This window comes from Python bivittatus, unplaced genomic scaffold (genome assembly GCF_059951505.1).
Source record: "Python bivittatus isolate LINGU-HERP-01145 unplaced genomic scaffold, Pbiv_v1 ctg000070_np1212, whole genome shotgun sequence".
NCBI classification, from domain to species: domain Eukaryota; kingdom Metazoa; phylum Chordata; class Lepidosauria; order Squamata; family Pythonidae; genus Python; species Python bivittatus.
The window spans coordinates 32,540,633-32,568,143 of NW_028277034.1; the positions used below are offsets into that span (position 1 = coordinate 32,540,633).

At 35.5% G+C, this 27,511-nt stretch overlaps 1 protein-coding gene across 1 annotated transcript in view; it reads left to right on the plus strand.

The window, feature by feature from the left end:
• The first annotated feature begins 1,009 nt into the window (after positions 1-1,009).
• The window catches only part of NDNF (neuron derived neurotrophic factor), a 36,232-nt gene continuing 9,730 nt past the window's right edge, over positions 1,010-27,511 (plus strand). The window contains exon 1 of the mRNA XM_007432372.3: positions 1,010-1,595. The gene's annotated coding sequence lies outside the window, so the exon portion shown is untranslated. The remainder of the gene's footprint in view (positions 1,596-27,511) is intronic.

Sequence of the window (27,511 nt, forward strand, 5' to 3'; positions counted from 1 at the left end):
TGGATGACATGAGCATAAAAAACTATTTTGTGTTTAGTGCTTGTCAACTACACTACTGTTTGAGGTTAGGCAAAGTCATGGTCTAGGCGTTATATTTTACTGTGAATGCATTTAGATTCTAGATTTGTAAAATGTTGGATCTGAGATAGAATTAGATGCAATAACATAGGTTTGTTCAAAGCCTGTATTAAATTCTGTTCCGAAGAACAAATTAAATTCATTATCTTTGAGCTGTTCCTTCAAACCTGGTGAAATAGTTATCCCTTGTATAAAATCTAATATGATTCTTAAGACTGTTGATTTTAGTGTGTGTGTGTCTGTGTCTGGGATTAGCCTGAGATTTGCTGAACACTTTAATTTTAAAATGAAAGTGACATTAGGTTCAAGGCTTTCAGGATAAAGCTTCAGTTATTTGGCTTGTTGCTTGTATACCCAAAGTCCCAGGTCTTTCTCTGGCATCTCATTGTAAAAATATCATGGGGACTGAAGAGGGGGAGGGCAGGGACTTCTTTCACCATTAAAATCAAGATGATGATGATAATGATGGAAATGAAGGAGAAGAAATAAAAACACTGAACCTGATCAGCTGTATTAGAAAATACCAGTTTGTACTGTGCTTCAGTCCTGCAGCCCTACCAACTCTTTCTCACTTCCCGGGCTGCGATGTCCCACTTGACATTATAAGTCTCAAAGACACCTGTTTGCAACTAGTTGCCCCGGGGGCAAGAGACTGGCACTGGGACAGGTTAAGCGCCAGCACTACAGGAACCTTTTCAGTAAGTGGTAAAACGAATATTCCCTCGTCCCAGCTTAAGAAAGGCTTTGACGAATTCTTCCTCCCGCCTGGGGGTAAGCCCGCCTAGGAGTGTGTGAGGGGTGGGCTGCGTGCCCTCCCTTCGAGACGACTGGCGTGAGAGAGAAAAGGCGCCTGTGACAGGACCTCGCCTGGCGTTGCCCAGGCGCCTGGTTGATGCTCGGTGGCCCTGCGCGCGCTGTGTGTGCGAGTAAACGCGTGGGGTGGCAGCAGGGCCGGGGAGGGAAAGCAGCAGGCGGGGTGTGCGTGTGCTGGGGGGAGAGGCTCTTCCAGGCTGTACTCAAGTGACATTCATTGCGAACACCACATTTTAAACTTAGCCAGCCGGGCAGGAAGCGAATTAGTAAGGCGCGCACACAAACGCCTTTCCCTCGACTGGGTTTTTGCCTAAACGGTAAAGCAGGCTCGCTGCTGGGCGTCGCTGTCAAGCTCCCAAGAGAGCCTCTCCCCGCTCGGCCACCGCCAATTTCGCCTCAGTCTCTTCCACCTCTGGAGAGTTTTCCTCGCCCGAAGAATGGAAAGAATGTGCCCAGACTTTGCCTGCCCTTCTTCTCCCCGCTAAGAAAGAAGGAACAAAATCAAAGAAAGCGAGCTGCCGAGGGCAACGCGAGTGGCGGCGAGGGCTACGACTTGAGGGAAGTCTCTCGCCTCCCTGTCCCGCTATCCCCGGGAAGCAAGGCGCTTCGGGCGCGCTCAGTCCTCCTTCGGAGCCAAGTCTCGTCGCCTCGTCTGAGGAACTCGGGGCAAGGTCGGCACGGGCCAATCAAGGCGGGCCCTTCAGGTAAGCGGAACGCCTGATGGCAGAGCAGGCAAGGCTTTTCTTGCGGCCACGGCGGGTCGGGGGGTAGGCTGGAGGAGGATTGCGCGCCATTGAGATCGCTCGCCGGGTTGGGGCGCTCCAGCCGGCGCGAGAGCAGAGCAGCTTTGGGCCCCCCTAGGTCGCGTGGCTTGTGCAGCTAGGTAATCTGAGCCCCTGGACTAAACTGTTTACTGGACAGGATCTTACTAATGCTTTAGAATACTTGGAGGTATTATTTATTTGCTTTAACGTAAGGAAAGTCAGGTCTGCTGCGCTTGGCTCTCCCTCCTGATTCCAGATCAGAGTGGAGTCTCGGCTTCTGCTCCAAGCCCTGCCCTGACTGCCCCAACGGCCACCCCAGGAAGTTGCAGGAGCGCTGCGCCGTAGATTCTCGGGAGGCTGCGCGCGGGCGAGACCTAAGATGTAGCATCTTTGGAAACTTGTCATCCATTGGGATTCTCTCTCACCTCTTTGTTTCCCCCACCTTCTTCCATTTTATAACCGCAACCAATCATTTTGGGTTGTTTGCGCTACGGGACTGCCCAGCATATAACTCTGAAAAGAGTGACATGTAACTGAGCGTCAGACCTAAAGGAGGATCTCCTAATCTCGGTAGACAAGTCCGATCTCTCTTCCGAACTTAAATCTGTAAAGTATTTTCCAATAGCAGAGTAGCACCATTTCTCTCTTTATTTTCTTGTTGTTTTTGTTGGCTTTCCGCAGTCTTTTGAGAGACAAATCTGCCTGCCAGTCTTAATCCCGATTGTCTTCATTTGGGATGTGTATCGTTTCTCTAACATAGCAGTGTGCCACTGAAGACGAAAGAGAAGGAGCAACCAGAGTTCAACTTTTCCTGTGCCAGTTGGTGGTGTGGAACGGCTTCAATGAGATTTAACTTCATAGAGTTGCTCACACGGTTTCCTTCTTTCCTGTTACTCCAAAGTCACTTTCCATCTTGTCCCTTCCCATGCCCTGCCGTTTATTTGATGTAACCCATGAGGCACTGAGCAAAGGTTCCCTATCAGACAAATCCGAATCAGTAGAAGTTAACTAACTGCAATGAATTTGTAGAAGGCTCCTGTCCAAAACCTTTTTATTTTTGGTGGATGGAAAGTTTGTTTATTAGGTTGATTCTCTTTCCATCCAACAGTAATGTGTCCTTTTTCTATAAAGGAACATTGAATATTTCTATTGCAACTTCCCAAAGTTTGTTTGTTTGTTTTTTTGCAAAAAATACAGATTCAGACTTATGTGTCACATTGGCATTCAGAAAGTTTTTGCAAAAGAGAAAGCAAGAAAGGCAGGGTAGGCAAGAAAAAAGGAGATAGAGAAGAGGCAGTCTGATCGTTATGTTTAATTTTAGTTCTTACCATTCCTTCTAGGAATGTAGTTACTTTCTTCCAAAGTTTTGTGCAGCCTAACCACTTAAAGGATATGGGATACTGGCACTTGTCTCCACCCATATCATCACCACAGTCTGTCCAAAACAGAATCCAAACTTCCAAGCTGAAGTGTAATCAGTTGTTTAAAATATTGCCAGAATATTTTCAGGGATGTAAATTTTCACATTCTTTTCAATACTTTGGCTTCTTTTCCAAGTTTCAGAACAGTTGATGTTGGAGATTAATTTCAGTTTTATCTTGTACTGTGTTTACATAAGTTGATTTTTTTAATACAAGGTACATGCAAAGAAATAAAGACAAAGAAGATAAAACATTTTCTTTAAAAAATATGTCTTGTTTTGAATAGACCTGCTGCATAGGATTATTTACTATTAACCATATATTCAGCAGAAATAAATATGCCTTTCTAGATAATTTTTAAATTGCTTTCACTGTTGCATCTTTTGGAAATTCTTGTGGATTAGCCTTGCAGTTGACTTTGGCAATAACCCTGCTTGAAATTGTGGCAATTAAAGCAAAGTAACTGAACATATGTTACTAGAAGAAGTGAAAATTAAATGTGTGCGGCTTGTGTTACACATTTTATTTAACAGAATTGAAAGTGTGACTATAAAATATCTCTTCACTACTTGTATATGAAACTTTTTATCTATCAAGTAATATATAATTGGAGAATATCTGTACTCTTTCTTCTGGACATATTTAATACTTTAATGATTAAATATCATAATCCTTCACATTGGATAACAGTGACACAGATCAGTGCAGTACCACTGAGAAAGGGGAAAGGGGTGGGGAGACAATGCTGTCTTTGAAACAAGTGGTGGGTCATTGTGGAAAGATGGGCTGAGATAGGGACCAGAATATTCTGTTTGTAGCATTTCAGCTTTATTCTTATTCTTGCCCACTTTTTTTTTAAAAATGAATACAGCAACATGAGTATGTGAAATTTTCAGTAAAGTATAATATAGATCTTCACAATAAAAAGATTTTATAAACAGAACCTGTTTATTTTTGAATGAGCGATAGAGTAGAGGAGTTATTATGTTAATACAGGATCAAGTTCCAATCATAACTTCTTTTTCAAGAGTTTGGTTGGTTACTCTCTGTGCTCAACTCTGTAAAAAATGATTTCAGATTCAGTTGAGTTCAGATTTTCACTGTTCTAATCTTGATACCTGAACCAAAATTTCCAGCAGCAAGTTGATGGTATCAGATTTTATCTCATATATTTTTCCACATACATCTCTGTTTGACTAGCCCAACTGTGTGCATGTCTGCTCAGAAATAAATTGCCACTGTTAATAGGATCACTTCAGAATAGGTCTGTATAACATTAGACTGCTGTCCTATGAACACAGTAGTTTTATTTCTGAGTAAACATGTGTAAACTCAGTTGCATGTCTAATGTTATTTGACACTAAGAAACTATTCAGCTATGCACTTAGAGACAAAAGCTGATGGAAAATACAGGATAATTCTATAATTTTAAACCTGCTTTTAGTTAGAAAATTATAGAATAGTGTTGAAATGTATATTAGAAGAGGCATTCAGGAATCTAGCTGAGCATATAATCATGCAACTCTCAAGGATATTCATGTGAATTTAATAGCAATACAAAGTTAACTTGCACTGTCACTTCAAGCAAATTGTGAAGATATATTTTTATTAGTAATATTTATTAATTTTTTATAATTGTTTCAAAGACGAAGTGTTTTAGACATTGTAGAAATTAGAATACAGTTAAAACAATGGAAACCACATTTTAGAAACAGCGCATAGAAAAAAGTTTGACAGAAAATATTAGTAGAGTGAGAATAAAATGCATCACTTATTATAACAGCTATAACAGGCATCAGAAACAGGAATTAATAATAAAACCTAGGGCAACAGGACACTGGGCACCAAAAAGGAGTAGCAGGTGTATAGGGAAGGCAATCCAAAGCCAGAGAGGTCATAATGAAAAGGCATTTATTCCATGGCCATAAACTTTAAACTTTTCATTGAGGGTCATATGAGAAAACCCTTTTAAAGATCACAAAGAGAGAAGAATAGGTACCTATGGGAAGAGACACTCCATCTTAGTGAGGTTACAAGCCACTTAGAGCCTTATAAGTTAAAACTAGCATGTTGAATTGGATGTGATGATTCTTTGGAAGGCAGGGAAGGACTGGTGCCATATATTCATAAAGCCTGGTTCTTGTTAAAACTTTTCAAGGATTGAACCATGTTTTGCAGTAGCTGAATCAAAGACAGTCCCACTGAATGAAACACTGTGATTAATTATAGTTAATAGTTTCATCTTCATCTTTTACATTTCCAGCATCACTGTTCATTACAGTCTTGCATTTATAGTTGCAGTTAGTTTTAACTTATATATGGAGAAATCCCATGTTTTTACAAATGTATATACAGTACATGTAATTAATGCTATAATGTTCCTATTATAAATGTGTCTTGTAAAATCAATAATTAGTCATTTACATTATAGCAATAATTTATCATTTATTTTACCAGCCATATTTATAATAGGAAATATACTTTTGAACTAGCTCCCTATTATAAAAAGAATGACATCGTTAGTATAGAGGGATTTTTTTTAAAAAAAAATGAAGGGTTACAGATTATTTGCTTTTTCTGCTCTTTTTATTATGGCTGAAATATATGATAATCTGAAGGACATATTTTAGTTCTGAATCTTTCCATAATATTTTTATTTTGTGAAGCAAAAATATTATTGGCTACTGGCATACAATTACTACTCTTTTGCATTGTCTTTTTATTTCAAACATCTGCAGAGCTTTGGCAACAGGAAATATTTCTTATAGATTCTTATTTTGATATGTTCTATTGAAAGTGTATCAATTTTTCCTTAGTTCAACTATTTTTCACCTTGAGCAAATGCTAAGATAGGTAGGTAGGTAGGTAGGTACATAGATAAATAAATGCATGCAAGAATATATTTAGTGTCAATATATCAGGGTGACATGAAAAACATGATGGCTTCAGTTTTTCAGCATTAGTACAGAGGAAAAACAAGACACCTAATAAATAAGGCAACAAAATTAAATGTATTTTTGTAATATGGGTGCTTGAATTTGCCACATTGTCCCCGTGAAATCATGTTTTAGGCCTGTTAGAGCTTATATACATGCACACAAATGTGGTATATTTAGAAGCCACCAAATAGTTATTGTGAATCTCTTATGTAGGGGTCTGTTTGCCTGATGCTTTATAGTCCACATTAATTGTATAAATTAATTGTATAATATAGATTATACTTGTCTATGGTGGTTGATTACAGATATATTTAAAACACCTTAGAGTTAAACCTAGATATCTTTAGATAGAGCTGGAAAAGATTTCTGTCTGACATTTGTGAGCAATCTCATCAGTGTATACGATATAGTATCTTACTATGTATAGTCTTATTGGTTATGAAATTAAATTATGCTAATTCCATTTTAATGTTATAAAAATTAAACATATCTGGACAGGTATAATTTTAGGTCCAGGGCTCCTATTTTGATTGTTGCTGGTCAGTCTCAAAGGAACTGTGTGCGCTTTCTTGTTTTATTCCTTCAATTTGTGCCAACTGGTCAGCAGACAGTTGCTTGTTTACTTGACAAAGTTATGATCTATCTTATGCAATCTATTTGAAGCTACTGTCATTGTATTATTATAGTTGGTCACATAGTCAGCCAGATGTTTAGACTGGATTTGATGTTTTTATTCACCTATCGAGTCCTTCTAAGGACTTGGGATGGGCAGATGTTGTTGTTTGATGGTGTTAAAAATTATGTCCCAGGATTTAAGCTATTCCAAGTAAAGCTGCCTTTTGCAATTGACTGATGGTGATTTTGTTAACGCCGATGGTGTTCAAGTGGTGCTCAAGATGTTTTGGGATTGCACCCAAGGCACCTATTACTATTGGAACTATCTTTGCTTTTTTTTTTTTTTTTTGCCACAGTCATTCTACTTCTATTTGCAGGTCTTTGTATTTGGTGATTTTCTCCAGTTCTTTCTCTTCTCTTCTGCTGCCTCCAGGTATTGCAATGTCCACTATCCAGACTTTTTTGTCTTTCTTAACAACAATTGTTAAGTCTGGGCTGTTATGTCATATTATTATTATTATTACTACTACTACTACTACTACTACTACTACTACTATTTGAAATAACTGTCATTCCAAAGCATAAAATTAAAAATTGATTAATACAAGACACGCCTATCAGATGTATGTATGAATGTAAATAATGCAAGCTGAAAAAAAAATCATTCTAGATGTAGTTCTATAACCTTTTTTTCTAACATTATCAGTCCCAAGATTTATTACAGGTATATTTGTCTGCAGTACCATAACTGATATTGCAGCAGATCAAGATATTAATATAGAAATAACTAGACATAGAAATAAAAGTATCCCTTATGTTTAGATCAAAGTAATATCAGATCTGTTTATTGTAAATAATGTTGAAATAAAGTTAAACCCCAAAATCTGACTCTCATGTTTTGGGTTGTCTATCACTTTATAGCAAATTGATAACTATTCTTCTAGGTGTTTTTTCACTAATTTTAAGTATGATTGTTTATGCCACTTCTTATTTTGACAATAGCTTCAGAAATTCTGGATAAATTTTTGCAATTAATATTTTGATATATTATTGGTATTATATGATAAATTAATACATGAATGTTGTTTGACTGTAAGTGTCCAGAAAAATACATTGTTTATTCAGGCATTAAATCTTATCACTCTGTACCGTATATAGTGGTTTGGAGTTATTTGTTATAAATTCATTTTACTACAAGTAGGTAACATTAATTTTTATTTGAACTTTGGAATCTGTAAATTTATTTACATGCACACATAAACAGACACATATTTGCAGTGTCTATTGTGTGACTGAAAGCAAGCATATGTCACATGCTAACTTTTGCAAGGAATCCCTTAAAATTCATTTAATTGTTAGGCAGCTTTGAAGACAGTCTTTAAAACTTTAATAAATTAATGCCAATCTGGTAATCTGTGTTTTAGATATAGTTCCGGTCTTTAAAAACTGATGATTTGACTATGGGTTTAATTCTATAAATTCCATGTAAAACATGTGGATTTTAAACACAAAAGTCTCTTCAAACTGAATTGTGCTTGTGTATTTACAAATCTATCCTGCCCTTTTAAAAAGTGTGTAGATTAGTGAATAAACACATATCAAAATTTTCATTTTGTAATTATATTCTTCAAGATCATATAAAAGACAATATTTTAGACTTTGGCTGTTGGTTTGAAGAAACATGCTATGGAAAACAGTCCAAAAATCTAACTTAAATTGAGATGAAGGAATGCCAGGGCTATGTTTCAGTTTGTGGTGTTTTCATGGAATGAAGCGACAGCTTTAACCGCAGAACATCTAGCTTCTGTTACAGTAGAGCTTTTTAGAGGCAAAGGATGCCTTGTTTGTGCATTCATTTAAAGGCATTAAATCTTGCATTAATTTTTTGTTTAAATTACATGACTTTTTTGAAAGGACTGTTTTTAGTCTTCTTTTGAATCTTGCCATTTGGGTAAAGGCTTAATTTAATTTAATTTAATTTAATTTAATTTAATTTAATTATCAAGCAGTTATTTATTATGCCATTCCTCACAAAAACAGAACAAATAGGTAAATCTACAAATTAATGCTTTCAGTTATAAATAAATTTGTAACATGTTCTATGATTGAATTTTTGTAACTCTGGTTACCTTTTCACTACAGAAGATAATATTACAATATAATTTATGACATACACAAAAACACTATCAGTATGAAGCTATTTTAAACTGTCTTTTGAAAAATAAAGTAAATTTTGTCTATCACTTTTCATCGGATAATCATAAAATAGACTATAAATGCATAGGCTAATAGGAGTAAAATAAACAATTCTTATTTTCATCTGCAATATAGTTTAACAAAGTTTATTCCTTGATGAATACTTTATTTACCCATTGATTTAAAGATAAGAATTGGGTGGAGTTTTAATGTAATGTATTATATATTGCCTTTAATTTAATGTTTGGCAGTTGTACAATTAGTAAGTATCATGTAACAGTGATTCTAAGATGTTTTGAAATTCTACATTTCAGTATATTTTTTGTCCAAATGAAAGCAGCTGGATAAAGCATGCGTGTTTAAATGCAGATATAGTGTTGCGTATAGTATGACTTTAAGAATACAACTTCATGCATAATTATATGAAAAAAATGTCTGAGTAAACCTGTATATGATCAGGCTTCATGTAAGCCTAAGATTGTAACCATAAATTTTTTAAAAATGTGTATGTATGAGGAACAGCTGCCAGAATAGCAATAGATATTGAAGAGGACATATAAACTATTCCTTTGCCTTGGTGAAGTAAAGAAAACATTTTTAATCTTCTTTCATCAGTGGGGTTTTATATATCTCTATAAATGAGTGTATTGCTATCACCATTCTTTCAATCAAAACTCTTTTGTATGCGCAGATACCTTATTTAATGAATTCTAAACTCTGTTCAAATACTAGGAAAAGATGCAAACTAGAAAGTAATAAAAACATAAGAGGATTATTTATTATTTTAAAAAGCTGCAGTAGGCTATCACTACAGATATTTGCTCTTAATAGCCCAGGAAAGGAAATCATAACTCCAGAATGTGAATGCTTCAGAACCGGAGAAAGTCAGATGTATAATCTGTAGGGAAAAAATCAAGAATGAGAAAAGCCTAATGTATATTGCTTAAAGGATCGATTTATTAATTTTAGAATCATTATTATTACAATTGGAAAAGACTGCTCCCCCCAAAAATGGTATAAAGTAGCTGAAACTAGTTTCCACTGAAATCTATAGGATGAGTTTGCCATGAATTATGAGCCACTGTTTCAGCAAGAGCTAAGTACTACTACATTTGTATGGTTAAATAAATAATGTATTGAGATATGTAACAACAATGACTATTTATTGTATATTTATATTTTAATTGTATTTTATGGCTGCTAATTAGGACATATTTTTATATCAATTTTTATATCAAAGAGAGTACTTTGGTCCTTCTTTAAACTGGATATTCTCATTTGCATTTAGTTCATATAACATTTCTGGAAAGTATATGGCTGGGGATAGCTCTCTTAAATAAAGGTCTCTAGATTCAAGATTTATATGCAAAAAGTAAAAGAGAAGCACATGATGATTTACTATAATGAATGCAATTAAAAGTAGTAGTATCAGACACGTAGACAAGGTAGGATACTGTACATTTGTATTTAGTACTGAAAAGCAAGTTCTTTGTTACAAGTTACATACAGGTAATCCTTGATTAATGATAGGGACCGGAAAATTGGTAGTTAAGCGGGGCGGTCATTAAGTGAGTCACCATGTGACTGGAACTGATTTTATGACCATTTTTGCAATGGTTGTTAAGCGAATCACATGGTCATTAAGTGAATCATATGGTTGTTAAGCGAATCCAGCTTTCCCAATGGATTTTTTTGCTGGAATTTGCTTAATGACCACATGATTCGCTTAACAACTGCTGTAAAAAAGGTTGCAAATTGTGATCATGTTACCGCAGGGGGTGGTGTGATGGTTTGTGACAGCTGTAAGTGCAAATACCGGTCGTAAAGCACTTTTTCTGAGACCATCGTAACCTTGAAATGTCGTTAAATAAATGGTTGTTAAGCGAGGACTACCTGTATACATAAAATTACCTACAGGTAGTCCTTGACTTACGACCATAATAGGGACCAGAAAATTCATCATTAAGCAGTGCGGTCATTAAGCAAGGCATCATGTAACTGCATCCAATTTTATGACATTTGTTGCAACAGTTGTTAAGCAAATCATTGTATCATTAAGTGAATAACATGGTTGTTAAGCAAATCATGTGGTTGTTAAGTAAATCACATAGTTCCCCATTGATTTTGCTTGTTAGAAGCTGGCTGGAAGGTCGCAAATGGCCATCACGTGACCACAGGATGCTGCAACCGCGGGGACATTGCAATGGTTGTAAGTGCAAGGACCAGTTGTAAGTCACTTTTTCAGTGCCATTATAACTTTGAACGTTCACTAAACGAATAAGTCAAGAACTACCTGTATTTGTGCAAAAGTTGATCTCAGTGTTCAGCCATACTGATATCTAGTAACAGTATGACTTTTGTTCTGTCTTGGAATCTCTATAGCAGGTGACAAAAGCTTGATATAAAATAATATTGCCAGTTTTCATTGACTTGATGACAATACCTAGGTTATCTCTTAAAAAGCTAGTCAGGATCAATCCTGGGCTAGTATATGATGGGTGACAAAGACATCCTAGGGCTGTAGACTAAACTAGAAGAAGACAGTGGAATTCAATTCTATATTGTTTCCAATAAAACTATACGGACACCAGGAGTTGAGCAGACCATGAAGGAATGTATACCTTTCTTGGACCTTTGGCAGGATTATCATTAGGGCTCCAAGGACTGTAAAAAGGGGATTCAAAGGTCAGATGTAATTCATAAGTTGTCTGCACCTGATCTTTGATAAGGATATATCAATATAGTAATCAAAATAACTTTATTATCTGTGACCTATGAGAAATTATTTATTGTGGTATTAATAATTTGCTATTATTGATGTGATAAATAAAATAGGAATTTGATTCTGTTTATTTTTTAATGCAAATGTTGCCTTAGATAAGAGTAGCTATTCATGTATATTTTATCATGAGATAGTTCTACAGCCCTAGAAGCTGAAACTTTGTCATGGGGTTGGAAATAATTTCTTCCTTATTCTTTACCTGCCTGCCTACAGAACTTACAAAGTGAGGCTTATATACACAGAATTGTGTCCTGTTTTCCCACATGGCTGCACTTCCACATACATACATAATATTCCATTTCTTAGGTCATATAAAGTAACAGTGTTTGAAATTCCACACAACTGAGAGCGCAATTACCATCTGCTTGACATGTAGTAAATGTACAACTTTAATGTTCTGAACTGTGAAATATTAAAACATCCAAGCTCTAGGAGCACTTTACAATAATAATTATGACATTCACAGTGGACCGATTTGTCTGGCTTTTTATTTTAATGTGTATTACTGCAGTCAGGTATGTGTGTTTAATTTTCTACTTTTTGATTTACATGTGTATTTGTCTTCAAGAGAAAATTACATTTTCTAGTTGGATATATTTATAACTTTGAAAATCAGAGAGAAATGCAATGTATAAGCTAAAGTTTGGGATATTTATGAATGTTTTCCTGTTTACTCACAAACTTTAAATAAGGTGACTAGAAATGAAATACTGCTGTTGGCATTTTGCATTTGATTTCCAAAAGTTGGTTCAGTGTGCAGGAGTGCAAATGTAGCATCTATTTTAAAAGAGCATTCCAATTCCTAGGCACATGGTCCTGGGAAAATACATGGCTGCTCTAAGGTATTGCAGATAGATGTTACATTTACACTCCTGTAAATTTTGAAGCACATTTTGAAGACTGAATCTGAAGCATTGCACGGGCCCGTTAAGAAGCAAGAATATTTGCAGTGCCAGTTTTATTACGGCATGTTTTTATTCCTTATAAAATACTTTCTTCTAAAACCCAATTCAGCTAATCTGAGGACATATCCTGAAGCAGGAATGGGAAACCTTTTTTGCAGACATGGGCTGCAATGAATTTTGTGGTAATGTCACTGACGAGGGTGGAGCAGACTTTTTTGACCATTGAGGTTGAGGATTTTTGAAAAGGAAACAATGCATAACCCTAAGACTTAAGTGGTTCCCTTTAACTTAATTCCACAACGGTTTTTCCATGACCAGTTTATGTATGTATGTATGCATGTATTCATTCATTCATTTTGTATAGCTGCCCATTTAACATACTTCAGGTACTGAAGAGTTAATTAAAACAATAAAAATACCAACAAAATCCCCAAACCCATCATGCCTGGGGCAGAAGCTACATCCACATCAACAAGCCCCCCCCCCACTCCAAATGCTTCATGTGACTTCTAGCCCAAAGCCTAGGGTAAAAGTTTTTAATGCCATCAGGGTCAGGACATCTGAAGTATTCTGTTACACAAGGCAGGCACAGAGAACTTGTGAGTGAGAAAAATAATAGAATGTACAATAAATAAAGTTTTAATTTCTGTGAAAAACGAAATATTTACCAGTACATTAAAAACTGGATGCTAGATTATATTTCTCCTTATCTGGTAAAAAAATCCCTGGAATTCTGACGAAATTAAGAAAACAAAATCTTTTAATTTTGCCTAAATAAAATTTAAGCAAATCTGATATTTTATTTCTGTTTGATATATCATTCCTATTGTCTATTTATACATTTAAATGCATACTTTCTTTGTTTATGGATTAACAATGCTTATGACCGGGGTAGCATACAATAGCAAAATAAAGAAAGCATCACAATAAAACCACTGATTTAAAAGAACATAAAAACATTTTTAGATTACTTGGAAACAAATGTAAGTGGGCTTTATTTGGCTGGTTAATGGACTGAAATAACAATTGGCTTGTATCAGCAGTTTGTTTCCTTTGGAGAAAGAGAATTTAACACTGCAGTCCCTTCTGCCTCCAGAAAATATGAGCTAGAGATTGGAAACCCCTTATGGACTTTTTGTGTAAAAAATAAAAAAATGAATTTATGATTTCTGGTTTCGATGATTAGATAGGATATATTATAGAAAGAAGAGAATCATGATGTACATTTAGAGAGAGGGCTTAAAATATAATTGTACTTATAACTGCTGTGAAGATCAGAAGCCACTTCTTTATATCTTTCTTTATATCTTTTTTCTTTCTATTTTTCTTCTACTTTTTTTTCTTTCTGTACTTATAGCTTTTTCTTTTTTTCTCCATTTCTCTTTCTTCTCTTTCATTCTATTTCAGTTTGTAGTAGTTATTATTATTGTTGTTAAAACTTTCAATAAAAAAACTATATACATAAAAAACCAACAGAAAATGTGATCCAGAGAGATGGGAAGCATGCATACTTGTGAAAGAAAAATTACTTTAAATAAATAATATTTTATTCTGTTTGAAACTGTTGTTCCTTTGGAGAAAGTTATTTTGAGGGAGTGAACATACATGTTTAATAATAAATACAATTTACTGTCACTCTGTTGTGCATCCAATCAAATGCAGATACACTTTCTTGACATTTGGATTTGCATTCCAGCGTAAATGAGCATCACCTAGGTATTCGGCTAAAATAGAGGGTTTTTTTCCGTGCAAACAACTGATTCCATGTCCTATTTTATTACAATTTACATGGGATTTTATTACAATTTAGATGGGAATAACATGGTTTAGGAGACCAAATGCAGTCTTGTATAATTTTAAATTGGCAGTAAATTTTCAAAATGCCATTTACTGAGGGAATTCTGATAAACAGGTTTAATTTTAGTTTTATGTCTAATAGAATGTGGAAAAAATCAGTGTCAGCTATTTCCAAATAGCTCATTGATTAGCAGCTCAAACTGTATTTCTCAACTTTCAGATTCTTCATAAAAGTGGCTCAGTTTTGCTTCAGATTTGAAGAGTTTACTAGTTCACAAGAAGAACAATTTCTCCTAAGTTGTTTCTCCTATGTTGTATCATATCATAACTGAACCCTGGATTTTCTTTCTTAATTACATTTTTGGAAAATGCCAAATTATTAACCAAGTATAATAGTTGCCAAGGTCATTAATTATATAATATATTGTACAATGTTTACTGTAAATATCTGAAAAATCATGAAATTAAATATCTGAAAAATCATGAAACAACAAATAAATTACTGTTAATGAAGGCATTTTATATTAATCAAATATCATTTTATTGTAAAATGCCTTTATTAACAATAATTTCTGTTTGTAAGTAATGTTCATCTATAGATATTTTATCATCTATTGATAAAACTTCGTTAAGTCTCCTGATGCCTCTCAGAGGCAGGCTATTGAGTTTCTAACACAACTTAGACTATCTAGTTTTGAAAAATGGAATTCCCTTGATGCAATTTCCAACCTCACTTAGTCTGGAAATAATAATGCAGAACAGGAAAGCAACTGAAGCAGGTATCCCATCTCCTCGTTTTTACATATGTCTACCAAATCCCCCAGAACATCCAGAAGCATGAAGATTTTGAACTTTGAACTAATTATGTCTCTCCATGAAATATTGTTTTCTTTTATTCCTCTTCTAAAATTCAGATTTAATCCTCAGATAGTTGGCAGCGTTAACAAAGGAAGTTAGAAGCTTTTCTGATTGTTGACATATTCACTCATCTGTGATTTCAGTCTGACTCACATTCCTATCTATATACTCTCTTTTTTCCAAAACAGCTAACTTTTCATGGACACATTGAACAAGCAACCAAGCAATTAAGTCCTTTGATAATTTGATTTTGATAGAATTTGTGTCTATTACTGTATTTTGCTTTTTCTCTATCTCTCTCTGTGTCTTCCTCCCCTCATTACTATTTTTTAAAGACAGAGTACATAGATTACCTCATCATGAAAACAATTTTGGAATGCACTTCTTAACATGTGACTACAAAATTACTTTAGAAACGAAAATATCTCAAAGCATTAATTCATTTGCAAATGAAATTATACCTTGACATGATGAATCACCTCAAATTGGATCGCCAATAAAGATTCTGTAATTTAAAGATTAAGCTGATAAACTCAGCACTCTAGCTGGATATGCATTTTCTTATCCAGAAAAAGTTCCTGGTACTTCTTAACATTGAGCCTGTAGTTCACATGTATACTTGAATATTTTGCAGCCCCTGAAAATCTTTCAAATGCATCACCAAACAAGCAACAACAAAAATCCACAAAACTCTGATTTTCTGCCATTATTTGATAAAATATAAATGTGTCAAAATTTGGAAATTCTTAGGGATGCTGTAAAACATTCCATGCATGAACTGTTCTGTACAGAGACCATATAGTTTCAGGTGGAAAGTGCCTGAACCCAAAATGCATTTCAGGTATTTGGTTCTGAACACAAACATAAATAAGATTGTTTGTTTTGGATATGGATTGAGATGTAAGTGTTCTGGGTAGTGTTCTGGGTGTTCTGTTTTGTTTCAGCTGCTCTGATTGGAAGTTGTCTTTTAATTTTTTTATGTGTAGGCCATTGCAGCAGGAGAGATGGAAGAGAAGCTTAGGCTGGGAGGGAAGGAGGAGCAGGAGCTTAGGTTTGGGAGTCTAGGGGTGGGGTGGGGATAGCTGGGATCTGCATGGAGATATGGAACAAAGGAGCGGGATTTAAGCAGATTGCACAAAGGGAGCCATTTTGGACCTGACTGATCAGGGAACAATTTATCATGAAGAAATTGTTGCCAGTGACCATTAGACTCAACATTAGAGTTGTGCTTCTGCTGCCTATAAATATCCGCTTGCCTGCCAACCAACAATCCAATCCAGTGTTATTTTAGGGACACCTCCTGCTATTCTTTTGCTTTCAAATCAGCACCACTTTGAGTTCTTGTAGTGGCAATGAGGAAGACCATTGTTATTTCAAGGAGTTTAGGTGACATGGTTTGATTTCTCCTGAACACATTAAGAAAGCTCACTTTGAATCATATTAATGTTTAGCTGGCTTGTTTTTCACTTTTACTTAGAAGTGGGGGGAGGAAAACCCTCAGGATTGTTTAGGTTAAACACTAGCCTTATCTCAGGCTCTGGAATCTTTTGAGGAGCAGGTATAACATCTGGTCAAGGTCATTTTTAGAGCCCCTGACTTCAAAACAGAGTCATGGGATTGCAGTGCTAGACTTTAATAAAAAGCCTGGCATTGCCCCTGGAATTTGGAGCATGGACACAGGCCTTGGGACTAGGTTCTGTGTTATCTAAACTATCTTGGGGTCTCTCCACTCTTGCCATATGGTAGCTCCCGACAGTAGGGGAAGAGTTTATTATCTTGCTTGGTATGTTATGTTTTTATACTATGCTTATATATTTCTGTTTAATTCTTAATCTTATGCTATTGCATTCCTGTTTAAATCTGTTTGTTAGAGTTAACAATATAGCTTAAAACCTCCTTACCTACTGGTGTGTTCATTGTCTCTGGGTCTAAAAGAACTAAAAGAAACAATCGCCTGGGCACCTGATCACTGCTTTGACATTTGGCAAAACAGTTCTAGTGTGGTGAAGTAATCAAAAGTGTTGAACTAGACTAGAAGAACCTGGATTAAAGTCCATTCTTATGCATAAAACTCATAGTCACTCTACTACATTCAATATATCTCATAAGGTTGCATTGTGGGGATAAAATGGAAGCAGCTTTGAGGTTTTGGGAAAAAGGCAGAATATAAATTTTACAAATACAATTATATCCCTTTCTCTCCACCCCTCAATAAGGTGTCCTAATTTATCTGGGGAATTAATTATTCCAATTAATGTTATATGTACTAGTATTGATAGTGCTGCTGCTGCTTGCTAGATGTGCATACATGTTGAATAACTTTTTCTGTTTTAAAAAGAAGCTCATTGTTAAGGCTTCTGCTCCCACCACCCACACCATCCCCAGGTTAGGGTTAGCTAGATACATTTTCCAAATTATATTGGCCTCTGCCTAAAAATTTCACTGAGCAGCCGTGGCTGGGAGAACTAGGCCAGTTAGAAGGCTAGGAATACAGTGGCCATTCCTCCTGCTGGTGTTACCAGCAAATTGTTGTCTGTGAGGCTGAGGAAGAGCCTAGTGCTGGGGAAGAAACTTTTCTCTCTGCACAAGCTGAAGAGATGGTGGTATTGATGCTTTAGGCAGTTGCCACTCTCTGTTGTTATCAGGGGATGAGGGTGAAGGAAGAAAATGAATTGTCTTCTCTTGACTCTAAATCCATTGCACATAATGGTAGTAGTAAGCCAGACATGAGAGGCTCTCCCTTATTACTAAAGGTGATTTGTTGTGGGCTCAAGGACCACATTTTATAGTACTTCAAGCTTACACTTGAAGATCCATGCTATGCTAACTGCATTGATTGCAAAGGGTTAGCAGTGAAAGGACACCAGGCATCTTTCAATTTGAGTGTGTTTAAACATGTGTTTAAGTAGCATCCAAGAGTTCTTCTCACCTCTGGTAGCACTAGGTAGCCCATGTTACTAATTAGAGAAAGGTACTTTCTCTCAGGGTGAGGAACATAACTGCATAGTGGTTAAAGCAGGCGTAAAACATCAGTGTGGTTCAAAGGCATCATATTTGACATGTGTGCTGTTGCATAAATGATGATTTTGGATAATCAGCCATTCAGCATGTTTGGGACTAACTGATTCTAGTGCCTCCTCCATATAGTTTTCCCAGACTACCAGTTCTTTTCACTTCAAAAGGTAGGTGATGCCTTCTCTGTATCATTGATGCAGTGAGCAAGTTTGGGGACTGCTGTAAGGAACAGGTCTCAATATTTATGTCCGCTTCATCTCAGACTTTGATCTAATTAAAATAGAGTGCTGGAAACTAGTGGGGTTAGAGTGAAGATGTTGTAGTAGGCCCAGCACTTACCATGATGGAAGACTCAGGCATAGATGGGTGCTTCTGCATGCCGAAGTACTGTGTGTGGTTCACAGAAAATCAGGGGAGGATAACTGTGAGCTGCCGGGTTCAGAGTTGGCTGTCTCGGTCACCAAATATCAACTGTGGTTTCTTGGTCATGGATAATGAGCCTAGCATATGTGGGACAACTAGTCAGGCACAATTTATTAGCGACCACGTCATTGCTCATAAATTGCAACTCACTGTGTGAGCTTAATCTGTGGGTGACAAACCAGAATTATCCCAAGTGGCATTGCAGTTGCTACCACTGTTCTTAAGCACAAGTGCCATAAGATTATTGGTTATTTCTACCAAAATGTGAACGGGAGGTAAATCCTAGCACCATATCAAACTCTGTCTACTGGATCTCTCAGGCTGTCCCACCAAATGGATTTTCATCTATCTGTGGTTCAAATAGCTCCTTGAACAGCAACATGCATGCACTTGACCATGTGTCTTAATCCCTTGGAATGAAGATACATGACTGAGGGTGTTTCTGCACTTGATCCATTCTTCACAATGAATCTCTTAAGTACAGAGATTACCATACTGTCCTTGGTTCTGTCCTTGGTTCTTTTCTTAGAAAAGTCCTTGAGTAAACTCCAGAAAAATCTGGGCTCTGTGGGCAAAATAGTCTTGGCAGTCTGAGTTCACACTATAGTCATGCAGTGGCTGAAGCTTTGTGTTCTGAACAAGCATTTGGGGATGCCAGGTTGGTAACAGTTGAAGGTTGATTATTCTTCTTGTGGAGAAAGCTCCCAATTGCAGGAGTCTTTCTCATCATGCATTGCTTGACAGCCTGAAAAGTAAGTATAATTGTTTTTTGTAAAATATCCTGTGGGAAGCTGGATTTTATATTGGTGAGTCAATTTGTATCACTTAAAATAAAAGTAGATGGAATGCTAGAAGTAACATCAAAAATGTGCATTTGTTCACAAGCATCTTCTACATTGCTTACATTCATACAAAAATGGTGTGAAATATATAGTACATGTTGGTTTGATTGCTGCTTAGTGGTGGCATGTGCCCTCCTTGTCCCCTGCAGGTACCTATAGTAATTTTGGTTGATTGGACTTGGAAATTTTGACCGTGGTATAGTCATTTATTCATTTTTCACTCTGTATATTACATTATTTTGTGCCTTTTATTTGTAGATTTCAGAATGTATTTAAATGCATTAAAAATGCAAAGGTCCTGTGCTAATTGGCTTAGTAAGCTTAACTGTGGGCATGTGTTCACTCTGTTAATGCTTACGCATTGTTGATGCAGTCTATGATGCATTTTGCTGCAAAGACAAATTTGAACTTACTCATTTTTATCTGTTTGTTGCAGTTCTTCTGATGCTTTAACAGCTCAATTATAAAAAGAAGAGATGTTTTGCTATGTGCATGATTCACAATAACCCTTCTGTTCTGTTCTGAGAACTGATGATGTAAATATAATTGATATTTAGAATATAAATAATGACAGCCAGGCAGAAAGGGATGTTTTGTGTTTCCTAGGTGAGATGCTTCTGGGCAGGATAATTTCCTCCCTGCCTTCTTATTTTTTCTTATAGAAAGTCATTTTTGTTGTTATTGTTCTTTTTGCCAGCTAGTTGAAGTAAATATGCAAGTGAAACTTTCAATAATAGTGTGGAGGAGACTACCTCCATCATTCTGATAACCTGTAAGACTAGGTTTAGGTGTAGACAGCAGATTTAGAAGAGGTTATGTTAAAATATTTTTAAAGGAAGCCCTTAATGAACTGAATGGAATTAATGTACTATTTTCTGCCAAGATGTCCTCCTGCCCTGAAGAAGGTAATTGACTGAAAAAGTTGTGCCTTGCCTGAGAGATCAAAAACACAAAGCCAGCCTATCTCTCTTCACATTCCTTAATTATAATAGCAGTACTCTCTGGGCAAGTGACTGCCTAAACTCCAGAAAGGCTAGGGATAAGGCAAGCAGATTTGGGCTGCAAAATCCAGATGACAACTAGAAGAAAGGAAAAAGTTAATTTTCTGTACCTCTACTGCCATCCAGAGTTTTGCAGCTCAAAAAGTTTGTTCTGAACCCCACTTTCGTATGGCTGAAAGATCTGAAACTATTTCAGCTTTTGTTTCTGCTGAAAGATGTAAAAGAAATAATTTTAGGATTAGCTTCTACTGAATTGTAGCTGGCCCCAAAATGGGTCACCAGAACTTCTGAAATTCACAACCCTACTGCCTGAGTGCAAACTGATGATGAACCACTTCATCTATTTTTTTTATTTTACAAAAATCTGTCTTTTAGCTTTAGTAGTAAAACAATACAAGTTCAACAAAATCCACAAAACAGTACAAAGGAAAAAAAACAAAAACTGGAACTATAGCAAAATAGTATAGTACATATAGGTGACCTTCAAGCTAGATACAATTATGCAAAAAAAAATTTTTTTTCCTGCTTTTTAAGCTGTAAGAGGGATTTACCTGGAAAACCTTTAACTTACATCCCAGTTATTCAAATTTTGAATAGCAATGGTATCTTATATGGAAGAGTTAGTGTAATATATGGGTAATAAATAATTTTTGAGCTTATAAATGATAATAATCACTTTGAAATATATTTGAGAATGAACTAATAAACAATGTAGTTTAAACAATGTCAGTATTAAGTGTTCCAAAATGCACTGTGCAAATATAAGCCCAGGAAATTAGCTGTGTAGCAACTGAAATTTCTGAAAGCTTTTCAGTGACAGCCTAATACAGTATTTATTGTGGTGATTATATCAAATCCTGATTCAATTGCCCATACTAGAAGACTTTAGGGATATATGTACAGTCCTGTGCAATACAGTGTACAGACAATATAATGAGCTCTCACAGACCAAATTATTTCAAAGTCAAATCAATCTATGAAGATCTCTGCATGATCTTGGAAGAGTTCAACTTCCAACTAATGTGAAAATACACCAATGTTAAAGTGTGAAATATAGATAAAAACTTTACTCCACACTAGTTGTCAAGCAATACTGTAATTCCTTATTTGGGAACCTGGATCTGTCAGAACTACATGAAACCTGAGCAGGGAGGTTCACACAGGTGAAGAGTGCTAAATTATTGATAACTTACATTCCTAAAGGCATTGTCCCCAAGTGTCACATTGGACACTGACTCTGCTGAAGAAAAATACAAGTCATAGGGGAGAGGTTGCAGAAAGGAAATGGAGATTGATTCATTGCCTCCGTCCATATATCTCTTTTAAACTCTTCCATTCCCTAGGTTTTCTATGTGCATCTGTCCTCTAATAGTCCTGCAATCATTTAGGCAGCACTTTAAAAGAACAATCTTGAATCCCATGTGTGGTGTTAGAAAAGTCTCCTTATCTCTCCCAAAAGCACTTCAAAAAATAAAAGCACTACCTCAAACTCTACTAATAAATGCCCAGCAGCATTTTCCTGAAAAATTGGTAAATGTTGTAGCTATGTTCTAGATATTTTTTTCTAATTTGTATTACTTTCCAAGAATTGAAGAATCATTAAGCATAATATATAAACTTTTTCCTTTTGCTCCAGGTTATAAAACTACTTATAAACAGACTGATATATTTGTAAATAAGTAAATAATGTATGTATATTTCCTTGTATTAGATCTTAGAAGCATGAAGATCAGAGTGGTCTACTGACATGTATCTTCAAGAGGCCATTCAAGAATTCATGTTTTAATACAGTCAGATGACGTTTCTACTGAAGCAGTTATTTCAGAACAACGACAACTGGTAGTAAATATACTTTAGGAGACATCAAGGAAAAAAGTTATTAATTATTCCAATTTAAGATCAATCATATTAGATGCTGGCTATCAAAATTAAGAGTTTAGAATTTAAAAGCAAATACCATATCATATTTTTATGTACTTTCCCCCTCCGCAGAGGAAAAGTGCTAGGGCTAAATTAACAAAAGAAAGTATGTGCAAATAGGAGTTAAATTGGAAGAAACACAAATGTAAGATTATTCACTACTTGCATCATACAGAAATTATGGTTTGTGGCAAGTGAATGTAGCAGATCTCTGAAACCAAATCATTTTCAAACTACTGACATATTGTCAAGGCAGTGATCAGGTGCCCAGGCAATTGACTCTTTTAAGTTCTTTTAGAACCAGAGACAATGAACACACCAGTAGGTAAAGAGATTTTAAGCTTTATTGCTAATGCTAGCAAACAGATTTAAACAGGTATATAAGAATTAGCAGATAGCATTAAACAGAAATTGAAAAGCATAGTATAAAAGCATAGCATACCAAGCAAGATGATAAAACTCTTCCCCTACTGTTGGGAGCCATCATAAGGCGGCAGCAAGAGACCCCAAGATGGCTTAGGTAACACAAGGCCTAGTCCCAAGGCCTGTGTCCACTCCAGGGTCTTTTATCCCTATCTTACACTAAAATCTGATGACCTGTTTCCATGGTACCGAGACTGCAAGATCTGACCTTGGTTAGATCATCATGTGACCTGACTGAATCCTGGAATGTCTGGGAACTGTACAGATAACCTTGAGGTCCTCCCCTACTTCTCTATTCCCAAGCAAGAGTGAAAAACAAGCCAGCTAAACATTATTATGGTTCAAAATGAGCTTTCTTAACATATGCAGGAGAAATCAAACTAGGTCACCTAAACTACTTGAAATAACAATGGTCTTCCACATTCCACTACAGGAATTCATACTGAACATGCTCTCCATAACTGCTTTAAAACAAACATTCAAGTTAAACACAGGTAGTCCTCATTTAACAATGGCAATTGGGACCAGAATTTCCATAGCTAAGCAATGTGGTCGAAAAGCACAATGTCACATGACTGTGCTGCTTAGCAATGGCAGTTCCAGCACTTTTGGTTGCTGTTGTTAAGCAAATACTGCACCATCATTAGCACAATGCCACATGGTCACCATTTGCGACCTTCTGCTGGCTTCCCCATTTACTTTAATTGTCAGAAGCTGGCAGCAAAAGTCACAAATGGTGATCACATGACTGCTGAATGCTGCAATGTCATAATTGCATGCCAGTTGCCCAGTGCCAAGATCATGATCATGTGATCACAGGAACACTGCAATGGCCAGAACTCTGAGGACTGGTTGTAAGTACCATTCATTTAGCGCCATTGTAACTCAAACAATCACTGAATGAGTGGTCATTAAGCAAAGACAACCTGTAATTAAGAGTTGAGTCCCAAGTGTTACATGGAAGAATATAGATTATAATTCTTCTTTAAAGCAAAATAATAAGGTGATATGCGTTGTTCAAACTCCACATCTGATATTCAAGGCTTCATAGCTCTTGAACTCATAAATTACATACTGTATGAAAGTGGAACACAAGGGCCTTATTTATTTATTTATTTTTCAAATTTAGTCACTGCCCATCTCATTCAAGAGTGATTCTGGGCATTGATTTACAAGTGATTATCTAAAATATACCTGTGATGGTCTAAAATCCCTTTGGCAGATATAGAAGCTCCATGGTTCTACTCTCTGCTATCAGTAAGGGAGAATTAAAGGATTAAGAAGATTTTACTTCTGGATCAAGGATCACACAGGCATGTCCAATAGAAAGAAAGAAGAAACCATGTATATATGTGTTCCACTTATACAAGTGCCCAGACATTTTTAAAAAACATTTTTAATTTTTTTAAAATTTTCCATTTATGTATGAGTTTTCTATGCACGTATATGGCACATTTTCTTTTATAGAATTAGAAATCATCCTATCTTAAGTGATCTGTCACTTAACAGTAGTTTTTCTGAGTATTAAGCCAATTCCTGCTGCTAAGTTTAATATCCTCAAGCATGAGGTTGCTTAATGGAATAGTGCATAGTCCCCAAAGTCCAGTTTTAGCAATGTTACCATATTCACATAGTCCTCTTTGATTTCTTAAAGGTTACAGTTAAATTGCATCCTGCAGATTTATTATCAAATGGGTAACTCATGCAAAACTAAATGCACTCAGATTTAAAAATAGGATTTGAGGGTTACAAAACATTCTCTGCTATGGTTAAAGAAATACAGCACACAAATGCCTGTGGCAAGCTGTTCTTTGAAATTATCCTCACTAAATTACAATCATGCACTTTCAACTCTCTGTAATTAAACATTTAGTTTTATTTTTTCCAGATGTATTTGCTTCAAATAAATCCAGACCTTTTGTTGTAGTAGTAGATCTTTTACAGGTCTCAAGGACTTACAAATTGACAGAAAATAAAGTGAATTGTTTCCTTTGGTTTAGTTTGTAGTATGTCCACTGACGACTGCTCTTTATGCTGTTTTGGAAAAGGATATGCATCATGATTCTTTCAGGGCATTTTAGAAACTACTGGTTTCTTTTAAGGCAGCCTAATGAATCTGAAAGAGAAGTACAGTCAAACCATGTTATTGAAAATGATTCATATTTTAATTCCTGGTTTTGAGGAAACATTTACATGCATTGAAAATTATTCCTTTTAAAAAATCTGGATGAAACCCAGAAAACAGTTTCCCAAAATTCACCATAAAAAGGATTGGGTTAAAGTCTTATGTAAATATATTTGAAGTTATGACATACTGCTATCTAAACTAGACTGTTTTGAGATCTATGTAAGTACTAGGATTGTATTTACAGTAAGTCTGGACGGTTGATTATATTTTTAAACACACCAGTGACTACCACTGAGCAACTTATGTCTGTACCTTCAATTAAAAATGATCCTATTATTAGGTTTTAGATGGTCCTATTGACATGATAGAGATATATAAAATCATGCATAACATAGATAATATAGACATATTTTTGTTTCTTTCTCACATTGTAAGAATTCAAGGTCTCCCATTGAAACTATTTGCAAGGAGATACTAGACTGAGAGAAGGAAATACTATTTTTGCAAAGCTGACTGTAAAATTAGCTACCTGCAGATGTGTTAATGGAAGCCAGTTTGGATAGTTTTAAAAGGGGACTGGGCAGTTTTGCAGAAAATCAACCTATTGTAGGTTATGGATATCAAGAGTTATTTACTACTTACTGAATAATGGTTAATATGCCTTAAATAATGGTTCCTGGAAGCGACTTCCATTGTACCGAACTGATAGTTGCATTAAAATATTTATAAATGCTGAAATTGTTTCTAACTACTATTTTTACGTCAATTATTTCCCCCTTAAAAACAATACTGTATGAACTTGCCTTGCTGTGTGTTGTCTATATATACAGTAGGAGAGCCATTCTTGCTTAAATTTAGTCAAATTTCCATTCTGGATATATACTGTTAATTTTGCAATTGCTCTATATTCCCCAAGTTTGGTTTCCTAGTCTGATGGTGTCAGTAAAATGTCTCTTTGCCAATGTTGAACAAAATTTGTCCTCCCAGCTGTCAGCATATATCTTATTAAATTGTGATTTTTAAAAAAATTGTTCTGGAGCAATTCCTACTAGAAAAAACAGGTTTCAATTCAAACTTGTTTTTAAATTTTTTTAAATAATGCTGTGTACTAAGAAACTTAATCTGCGTACTGTGTACTAAGAAACTTAATCTCCTAACACAAATAATGTGTTAGGAGTCAGAATATACAACTACTAAGATATCTTATGAATTCATTTAAAGGGCATTATTATTAGGAAAAAAAATCAGACAATCAGCAGTAATTGTAAGGATTATCTCAAGGATGAAAAAAGGAAGAAGGAAGATGGAAGAAAGTTATCAAGGAAGAAAGTTATCTTCTTTTAGTCAGCCCTATGAGTTGTAATATAAATTTCTAATTAGCTTGTTTGATCAGGATACTGTGTGTTCTGTTTTGTGGTCACTTGTGTCCATTTTCTCTCCACCTTTCTTGATGTTTTTGAACTTAAATTAAAGAATACAACATAATAATCATCCATACATGCATACCCATCAAGCTTTCCCTTTTGGGGTAAGCAAGATTATGTGGAATACAGAAAAAAGTAAGAAATAGTAAGCAAGATTATTTAAAGGGCAAAGATAAAAGAAAAGGATAAATATAGTTTATACCAACATTAACTATACCTTTCAATACCTTTCCGTTCTTGCACATCATCTTTGTTTCCACCATAAACATACATTGATCTATTCATTGCCTTCTGTTCTTTAAACTTCTAAACTCTCTGTCTTTCTCCAACTTTGCTTTCCTCTCAACCTATTTACTCTTCCTTCATATACTTGTTCTGCAGGGTTTTGTTTTGTTTTTTTAAATATGGCGTCTATATTTGCAATTCCATAGCTGGGTAGAAAGTAAGTTTAAAATGCAAGTTCAAAAATAGCGTCATTATTCACAGAAGCACTGTTGTGTATGGGTGCTGTGAAAAACAGTACTGAAAACAAAAAAGCAACTATGGATTTCTGTCTGTTAAACTCTTTCTATGTGTGAGGTGAAAGGAGAAGGTGAAGAAAATTCTGAAAAATAGTTTCACTTTCATAATTACACTTGCTATTAAGAATTTTAATGTTGCTGTATCAGGCTACATATAACCTGGTAGTTTAGGGAAAGCTGAATCATTAAAAATCATAAAAGTATTTTGGAGAAAAAAATAGAATACAGACGGAAAAACAGCATCAAGAGAACAGCTTAGGTAATTAGTGTGACCAAAACCACATTTCACAATATTGCGATAAAATGCTAATGTAGATGAAACACATAATTCACTATGCCACCTTCTAATTGGTTGTGGTTCTACTCATTTGATCAACAATCTATGGACAGTTGCTTTCTAGAAGATCAAATGATTAAGAGTTGCTGATTAAGAAATCCAGTGTCCTGAGTTGATCTCAAATTAATACATTTTGTTGAAAGGCCAGCACATAATTTATAAAGTCTTTCTTTCAGCTGGAAGTCCTCCAAAATGTTAAAAATTGAAAATTAAAAAATTAAATTTGTAGCAGCAAGTAAAATTAAGAAAAATAATCCCTATAAAAGTATTATTGTAAGAGCTTGTCCTCAGACTGATTGAGATTCAAAG